General features: G+C 38.3%; 1 protein-coding gene across 2 annotated transcripts in view; it reads right to left on the minus strand.

Moving 5' to 3' along the window:
• Nucleotides 1-10,000, minus strand: part of LOC137999289 (transmembrane protein 53-A-like) — a 51,467-nt gene that overhangs the window by 21,847 nt on the left and 19,620 nt on the right. Inside the window, exon 2 of one of the 2 annotated variants that reach the window (XM_068845125.1) lies at nucleotides 2,332-2,709. The exons of the other annotated variant lie outside the window; for it this stretch is intronic. The gene's annotated coding sequence lies outside the window, so the exon portion shown is untranslated. The remainder of the gene's footprint in view (nucleotides 1-2,331; nucleotides 2,710-10,000) is intronic. 2 annotated transcript variants of the gene reach the window in all.

Consider the following 10,000-nt stretch of genomic DNA (forward strand, 5'->3'; position numbering starts at 1 on the left):
GGGCCAAAGGCAAAGCTCCAACATGCTTGCTACATCAACACAGTAACTTCAATTTGATGTTCGAAGTTCATTAACTTAAAGCGGTTGCTAAAAAGAAACAACCCCAAACACGTTACTGCAATGAGCTAAGTGGACAGAAATCGACAAAAGAATTACAAACGACAAAATAAACTAAACGACGAGTGGAAATAATACTTACAAACGTTGTATGGCTTTTAAAACGGAACAAACTAAACCAAGGGACGATAAAACTTATAACAAAACAATGTTGACCCTCTGAAGTACAAAATGAGAATTAAGCTTTAAGCAAAGCGGCGAATTTATACTAATGAACTAAACAAAGGCAAAATTATGCAGGGAAAACTAACAATAATGATTACGAAAACGACATATCAGCGTGACAGAAAGTAATTTTAAAAACAAAGGCGAACAAAATATTCATGAAAAATGCGGTAGCAACAATTCTTTCAACGACAAATGTTTTGTGAAATTTTATTTACAATAAATAAAGGGTAGCTAAGGCCGATAAGATTTTTAAAGTTCTGAATAGCTTGTTCAAGCCGGATGTGTCACAATTTTCCGAATGTTACGGCGCACCATTCGGTATGCAAATTTCAAAAGTTAGCAGACACGCTTGCCTTCCATGAATACCCATCGTGGTTCTGGGAAAATCTTTGATCCGTTAGTGAATATTGCATCCTTATATACGAAAGTGGCTCAGCGTCTGGGAAAACAACACACTACAAGCACGATTTACTCTTTTATTTCATTTAACATGCTCAGTGAGACACGGTACTCACACGCCAAATTCTTCTGGCGTGAACCAAGTCACATGGTGGTGCCCTGTCTATTTCTAAGGCATCTGGAGATGAGAATCAGCAGTGAGAATCTGATAGAAACCTAAAAAAAAAAATTGTGCGCCATTTGTTTGTCGCCTTCTTCAAGCGCAAAGCGGCCAGAATTTCATGAACTTATCGTGTTACGCAATTTTCAAAAAGTTGCGTGACAGTACCGTATATTGTTTACTCACTAATGCAAGTGAGTTTTATCCAGCAAAAATGTCTTGCTTTACTCACAATAACAACACAGTATTCACACTTTTTATAAAATTTTCGATTTTGATTTCAGATTAGTTATTGCAAAATTACGTTACGGTTTTCGATAGACTGTTTATGTTAGCCGTGTAAGCTGAATTGAAAAGAGCCTTGTTCATGAGATCAGTCGTTCATTCTTAAGCCGTTCAACGGTCTGCGGTCATTTGATCGTTCGTTTCAGTCGTGACAACAACTTTACAACCCGTGAATCACCCGTGAGCTTGCCACACGTTCAGTCGTTCAAATGACTTTCCCAAGGAACGTTTTCGCGTGAGAGGTCACATTTTTTCATGCATTTTTAGCCGGTTTCAATCCAGGTTTGACATACATAGCTGTGGTCAGGACCACACTGGTGGCTAAGCATCGGAGGGATATAAACTTAAATCTAGGTATTTATTTTTAGTTTGTTTAGAGCTGCTTTTTGGCATAGCTTTAGAAGATTTTTAATTTTGATAAGGTCGCATGATGCCTGGACGACCTATGACAGAAGAGAAATGAAAGAAGAGAGTTGGTTGGTGGAAGAAGTTCCTCCACAATTTTTTTTCTTGGACACTAAAACATTTGTTATTTTTACGAATAGGTTATTTCATGTGGATTCAGACTTTTAAAAAGTGGTTTAAAGGAGAACTGAAGATAAAAATGGAATATTTCTTTCTTCGCCAAATTTGCAGTGCCTGACTTAGTTAAAGAGAATATTCGAGTATTTGAAGGGTTCCTTACATTTTGACACTTTATGAGGCCAGAAAGATCAGTGCTTGGGTGCTAAGCATGACGTCATTGTGCACACTTGCTTGAACGCGGAAAACTTGAAAAATGGTTCAGTGTGCTATTGTGGGCTGTTCTAATAGAACTCTCAGACACCAAAAGAGTTGTAAGTTTTCAACATTTCCCTGTTTGAAATTTAGAAGGAAAAACTTGCCAAATATCCAGCACTGTCACATCTGTTCAGAGCATTTCAAACCCTCCTGTTTTGAAGGTGTCTTGGCCACAGCGGTCGATGCGACAATTGCATGTAATTGATGAAATGTTAACTATGTGAGTAAGCTATGTTCTCTTTATTTGGGAGATTTCAGTTACAAACCCGGCGCCAGAGAAGTGAATCGAAAAGTTGTTTTGGCAAGCAACTGGGATACGTCACTTCAAGCTGGGTTTCATAAACTAGGCAACAATCACAACGTTGTTTAATTTAAATTTGAAAATTCGCAAAACTACGAACAGATTTATGTGTTTTACTTACATGTTGTTCATTTCTCGCAGTGCTCACAATCCATGTGCTTTACTCAGACCCACAATGGCAGTTTCTAGTTACTTATCTTTGTAAAACACAGGGTCGAAAAGCTAGAATGCTGTGTTACACAACGAATAGCTTGATCTGCCAGCACATCTAAGTTTAAAAATAGACATTAAGCTTTCGGTTGCTTACTCTTCCTCGGATCCTGAACTTTCTCACATTGGTTCGAAAGATTATGGTTCAAGTTCTGCCATAAACTTGTGTGTATTAACAACGTGTTAAAAAGAAGATTTACTATGGTGAGATTTTTTAGCGAAAACCAGCTGCTTGCTTGTTTGCAATGACGTCACAACATGGTGGCAGACATTCCTTTTTTGGGAGTAACTGGAAGAAAAAGCAAACAAAATGGCGGCGTTCAAATTGGAAAAACAACCAGGGATTTAGGCAAATTCAAGGCTTTTCAAAATGAAAAGGATAATTCCTGTGTTTTTAGGTAAAGCATGTTATATTTGGTGTGCCTCAAATCCTCAATAAGCTGCCTGCAGTATCTGTTCGGATGCTTGGAAAAGAAATTACACCTTCTACTGTTGCTAAAGATCTTGGCATAGATATTGACCAGTTTCTCAATTATAATGATCATATTGCTAAAACAGTCTCTACTTGCCTACATAAACTTGAAAACACTTGAAACATAAGAAAACAATACTTCTCCTTATGAGCTCTTTCGCTTTCAGTAAGTTGTATTAGTGCTCAACTGTCTGGTCAAATACTAGGAAAGATGATATCAAGACACTTCAGTTAGTGCTGAATTTCGTCGCCTGTATTGTACTTGGCCTCAAAAAGTTTGATCACATCTCACAAGGAATCAAAGCCTGTTAATAACAGGCTTTACCTGAAGATGCCGCGATGATGTTCAAATGTGTTAATAAATTCGTCCCTGGCTATTTAATCGAGAAATTTACTCTGCATTCAGAAATTCACATTAGCAATACTAGACAACGCGATCAACTGAACATTCCAAGGTGCCATCGAACCACCAGTCAGTGGTCCTTCACCTACCGTGGAAAAAATGTTAGTCTACTTTTCTCAGATCAATCTATGAATTTGTAAATAGTGAATAATCCATTGTATCATACATATTTTTTAACGTATATTTATTACCTTAATTCTTTGGTAATTTTATCAGTTATTTTAGTTGATTTGTAGTCTTGCAACTGAAAAACCCATTTAGGGAGTTGCAATAAAGTATGTATTTATGTATGTACAGTACAGCCCAAAAATAATGGACACGCAAGAAGTGGTGCAAGAAGTTCTTGCAGCGCAACAACACACAAGCGGTCAAAAGAAGTTAAATTGTGGTTTATCTGCAAGAGTTCATCTTGGAGTTGGGGTGCCTCAAGGTTCGGTCTTAGGCCCGTTACTTTATCTTTTATACACTTCTCCTGTTGCGGATATTATTCGCCGTCATAAAAAACTTTCACTTTTACACTGATGATTCACAACTATTTTTATCTTTTAAGGGTGCTGATCGATTGTTTGATTCTAAGCTGCAGCTCGAGATTTGTATTAATGATATTTGCCGCTGGATGGTTTTCAATGAATTGAAACTTATTCATTCCAGTTATTGTTCCTGTCCGTCGTTGTCCTGTCTCTGTGTTGGGGATGTTGATGTTGCTCCAGTGAAAGCCGCTTCCAATCTTGGCCTTGTCTTCAATGATACTATGTCTTTTAAATCACACATTTCTGATGTTTGCAAGTCTTCTTTTTATCATCTTAGGAATATTTCGAGAATTAGAAAGTATTTGACCCGCCAAACCACTGAAATGGTTGTTCATGCTTTTGTCACCTCTAAACTTGACTACTGTAACTCTCTACTTTATGGACTTCCTAAGTTCCTTATTGCTAAATTACAATCTGTTCAGAACTCTTCTGCATGTCTAGTTTGTATGACTAGGAAGTTCGATCATATTACTCCGACTTTAATTGATCTGCATTGGCTTCCCATTAGGCATCATATTGTTTTTAAGATTCTTCTTTTAGTTTATAAATCTCTTAATGATAAGGCCCCATCGTATTTGTCTGATCTTTTAACTTATTGTAGGACCTTGTATTCTTTGCGATCTGTTAGTAATGGCGACCTTGTAGAGCCATCTTGAAAAATGCGAACTTATAGAGATAGATCGTTTGCAGTATGTGCCCCTAGATTGTGGAACTCTTTGCCTCTTTCAATACGTAGGAGTTCTTCTGTTGACATTTTTAAAAGCGTTTTGAAAACTTATCTTTTTCAAATGTTTGTTAGTGAATGTCAGTAAATGTAGTTTGTTTATAATTCATCTTTATTTGTTGTAAAGAGCCACGGACAATTTATTGGAGATGTGCACTATAGAAATACTCTTTATTATTATTATTATTATTATTATTATTATTATTATTGTTGTTATTACCTGATGCTATCAAGTGACGTGCTCGTAAGTTGTTTTCTCTCTTTGTACATCGCCGGCGATACAGAATTATTTGACAAACATATTAAACCTTTAGAATTACCAGAAGAGTGCTCTTCTTGAGCGAGAAATAAAACACGAATCCAAGAAAGGAACTCTGCATTGACCTAGAGTTTCAAACAGATCACCTTCTGCCGGATTCCATCATGACTCTTTGCACACCTTACTACATCTCGCTCATTATTTAGTTTTTTCTTTACTTTCCCTATAAATGCATCCATTCTTCCTTCGAAATTCACTCAGTTTTTGTAACTGTTACAGTAGCCACACCCAGTGTTTATCAGAAAAACTTAATTGCAATGCTCTTCGTGCATTCCAAGCATTCATTGTCAACACCCATTACAAAAACATGTCAAAAATTGCACAACGTTAATGGTGTAACATTCGTTAGCCGTAAGCATGTCCCCTGAGGGACCTATTTTTTAACATGATTCCAGAAAGATGGGAATTTTTGCATTGCTCTTAATCGCATCTCTCTCAAGTCTATCGAAATAGACTTCTAAAAGCCCGAATTACTCTTTTCAACCATCACTATTAAATGAACAGGGTTTTACCTGGAATTATAACTCTCTAAAGATAGGTTTTCACAGTTTTGATTTTGCTTTTATTTTGATTTTCTTCCATTCCCTTCTGTGAAAATTTCTTTCACTTTGACATAACGTGACATTTGTCCAGAGGAATCTTCTGACGGCTAGGGGTTACAAAGGTAGTTTTGTCGCTTTTCGCGATTTCTGTTTTTTAGCTCCACTTAAAAAATTGTCTTACATAATCTCTCGATGAATTGGCAGACGAACGGCGTAAACAGTAATTACACCTGTGTAAAATGTTAAGACATTTCACTGAAGAAAACTGGAGATATTTCACAGGAAAGTTTCACATTTTTTCCATTGCACAACATACATCACAGAATAGGAATTTGCCAAGATCACCAATTGAGCATGCATGAAATTCCCAACCACATGCACGCACGTGTACCTCTGCTTGAGATCTAATGTTTAGCAGAGTGAAGACGTTGATGGGATTTGGTCTAGCTCAAGCACTTTGCAAAAAAGGACAAAGTTTGGTCTACAAATTTTGCGATTTTTGCTTGTTTTCTGTGGCATTCACGACTCCAAGGACAGTGTGTCCCTGGATTGATGGTTGTTAGAATCAGATGACTTGTGCGGAACAGTGGGAAATTATTATTTTAATCTTGACCTTCTGTTGGACCCAAAGAATTTTCAGCCTCCTTACGAATAGGTAAACATTTCGAAAAGATGATACATCCACATAATTTTGACGAAAAAAGAGTTTGCAAAGTTGGGAAGCCATGTTTGTTTACTTCTGCGTGGGAGAGCCGAGCGTTGGTCACACAAGCTTTAAAGCTTGCACCACCAGCTACTTCCTAGTAACCAGGTTGCGTGTGGTTAGGAAACTATATGACAAATCTTTTGGGTGTAGAACCCTTCTTCAATGCGAAGAAAACCGTTGAAATATGCAATCAGAAGGAAGTGCGCAGATGAATGGTGACATGCATGCAACAAGTCACTTTTAAATAAAGTTCAAAGTGATGTTAAGTCCATCAGGATGTACAGTTCCCAGCTGGAAAATCAACTTCATTTCCAAGTTGCTTCCGCTGGAGATTAGTACTGTGGCATAACTGCAAACACTTTATCCGGAAATCTGAAATACTGTGGCCCGCTGAGTTGAAATGTTTGGCCACAGGGAAACTGGGAGTGGTTTTCCGTATAATTTGTAAGTGTTCGCTAAAACAACTCATGAGATTCTGTCCCGTTTCACCGATATAAAAAATGGTAGGACATCAGTTACAGGATACACAGTATACAAGATTACTGGTCTGGCAGGTAAAATGGCCATGGATGGAAAAGGAGCCTCAAGGACCGCTATGCGCGCCACTCTGATCAGTAGCTGCGTGGTCAGTTGAGTGTATGAGGAAGTTTCTTAGGTTGAGATGGCGTTTGTGTGCTATGACAGGTGGTTCCGGAAGATATGACGGGTCTGCTGGTTGGTTGATAGAATACGGAAGTTCTGAAATAGTAACTGTTTGATTGGCTTGTTGAAAGAGTGGTATGTGAGAACAAGAGGAACTCTGTCAATGGTGCTAACCGTCAGCTCAGTTGGGAGTAGGGCATCAGGATATTTGATGGTTGTAACCCTCCATAGATCCTTTTCAAGAGTAGAACGAGGATAACCACGTAGAATGTTAGCACCTCATTAGATCTCCTCATGAAGTCATCATCGTTAGAGCAGAGTCGACAAAGGCGGAGAAACTGGCTGTAAGGGATAGCATGTCTGCAGTGTTCAGGATAAAAAGAAGCGAAATCAAGGTACATGTAGTTGTGAGTATCCGTGTCCTTGTAGTGGATGGAGGTTTAAATCAGAAATGTGTAGGTTGATGCAGGGTTCTCAATAGAAGGTGGCACCCAACGATTGATCGCCGATTTATAGCCGCTTACTTTGTGTTTAAGTCGCTTTTCTTTTCTTTTCTTTGTTTTGTTCTGTTCGGAAAACTTGCTTACCATTCTGGAAAAAACTTACTAGTTTCTTTGGCTTCTCGCAAAGTGGATTGAAGAAAGCTAAAGCTATGTTTTAAATTTTACAATGCCTTGATATTGAAAAAGTTTTTTTTAATTTCTTAAATGCCAGGACAAATATTTTTTATCACTCTGAAAGCTGAAATATTTCAATGTTACAATAAGCCATCAAGACCTTACAATGTCATGCACTATAAATAGAGTTTTTCAGTTTTTTCATCACTGTCATAATAGTTGTTTTCGTTTCCTGGAACAAGCCTGGCCGCATTTTATTTTTCAGGCATAGAACCTGAGCCCCCGCCAAGTCCAACAAATGTTGAAGAATGTGGTGAGCCTTCAAGTATTTACAGTTCTTCTTGTGCTGCCAGACCCTCACCAAGTGGTAATGATCCTTCTTTAAACACTGGGCCATCCCCCAACATGGAAAGCATTTCTCGACCTCTTTTAAGCAGTAGTTGTTCTTTACCAAACCCAACTTTATCCAAGCCTGTTATAGAACTGTGTGAGATGAGAAAGTTAATCTCTGATACTTTTGATTTTGTTGATGACATTTCTTGTGCACGTCATTCATATTATCACTGCCTTGAGCAAAACTGTCAAAGTGTTAGCAATTTAGATGCAACTTTATTTCATGGAAAAAAGGATAAATTCCAGCACAAATGGCTCTCTGATAAAGAGCTCACATACTGCCACGAGACTGGATTTTTTTAGCTTTTATATGCTGAAGGCAAGGGAATGTACTGCATTCTCTGCTCCAAGCACAAAACAAGAAATAAACAAGACCACGCTGATATCTTTACTGGAAAACCTGGAACAAGATATAAGAAATCTGCATTAAAATCACATGCTGACTCTGATCGTCACAAGGCAGCCATTGAAGCAGAGCTACTCCAAAAAATTCTCAGCATATTGGCTGGAAAAACATGAAGTGGCTAAAGCCAAACTGCTGTCCCTTCTTAAACTTCTTGAAATATCTGGAGTAGAGCACATGAAATATGTTTCAAACAAAGGTGAGGAAACAATTGGTGAAGAAATCCAAGATGCATGTACAATCATAAAACAAGGAACTCAAGCTGGATGCTATGGCATTTTAATGGACAAAGTAACTGATATTTCAGCTTTGTAATTGTTGGTAACTTTCATACAGTATGTTCATGATGGGGAAATGAAAACAAATTTCCTTTTTGTTGAAGACCTCCTCAAGGCCTCCAGCTCAGCTGATGCAAACACTATCTATACAGTTGCCACGACAAAGCTTTTGTCTCTCAAACTTGAGCTGAATAAACTGGCATCAATTGTTACTAAGAGAGCAAGTGTGATGACGGGCCATAAATCAGGTGTTGCTGCACTTTTAAAGGAAAGAGTTAACAAGTCCCTCATCAATGTTCATTGCTTAGCTCACCACCTTGCTCTTTCATGTACAGACACAGCAAAGGATATAAAGTATATCACTACAGTTCAAAATTGGATGAAGCAACTGTGAAAATACTTTTAGAACTCTCCCAAAAGAACAGCACTTTACCTGAAAGTCCAAATTGAAATGAAGGAATTGAGTGTGTCAGACAACGTTAGCAAGGAAGCTCATAAGAAGTTGAAGAAAGCTTGCCTGATGAGATGGCTTTCCTTTGATGCTGCAACACAAGCAGTGTATGCCAATTATGCAGCTATTCTCATTACACTCTCAGAGTTATTAGCAAGTGATCCTACAGCTAAAGGTCTTCTTCATGAAATAAGAACAACCAAATTCTTAAGAACAGCTTACATTTTGAAAGAAGTTCTCCCAGAGCTCTCAAAATTGAGTAAAACTTTTCAGTACAGCAATTTCTCAACTGTGCAATCATCTGTTGACTACACAATTGACATGTTAAAGAAAATGTTAAAGCTGATTTGGACCCTGTTAATGGAAGACTTAAACTCATCTCTGCCGTGCAAAAGGCCACAAGCAACCAAACAAATGCTTCAAGCTCTGACAATTCAGCTAAGCCATCAGTGATACAGAAGTTGTCAGAGCTTAGACCACTAGAGATGAACCAGGGAACAGAGAAGCAGCTGTCTGACCTGTTATCCAAGTACATCACATGCTTAGTATCTAACATCAACGACAGATTTCAGGAATCCTTGCCTGTTGTCAGTGCATTTCAAGTCTTTGATCCATTGTCAGTTCCAGATGTTGGAGGTGTCGGTTTTTCCGACTATGGTGAAATTGATATGAAAACAGTGGCAGACCACTTTTATTCAGAATCTGCTGTGAAGGCTACCCAGTTGAAAGACGAGTGGGGAAAATTCAAATATGATCTTGCAAATTGGAAGAAGAAAGTCCCAAGACTAAGACCAAGACCGCTCATGGACAATCAACATCTTGTACAGAAGGGACAACTGCCACCTCAGGAATGCAGCAGCAGAAAGAGCAGGCTAAGAAAAAGCTAGACGTTAAGAAGAGACACCAATCGCCAACAGAGTGGTGTATGCAAAGGCTGATTATCTTGAAACAAGGACTTCAGTTTGAATTACTACCACAGATAGCAGAAATTGCAAGTTCTTTGCCTTTGTCACATGTCTGGCCAGAGAGAGGGGCGAACTGTTTAAAGAGGTTGAAGGCTTAGAAGTCGAATAAAGGTTGACACGCTTAATACTTTGATG

The sequence above is a fragment of the Montipora foliosa genome, chromosome 4 (genome assembly GCF_036669935.1).
Source record: "Montipora foliosa isolate CH-2021 chromosome 4, ASM3666993v2, whole genome shotgun sequence".
NCBI classification, from domain to species: Eukaryota; Metazoa; Cnidaria; class Anthozoa; order Scleractinia; family Acroporidae; genus Montipora; species Montipora foliosa.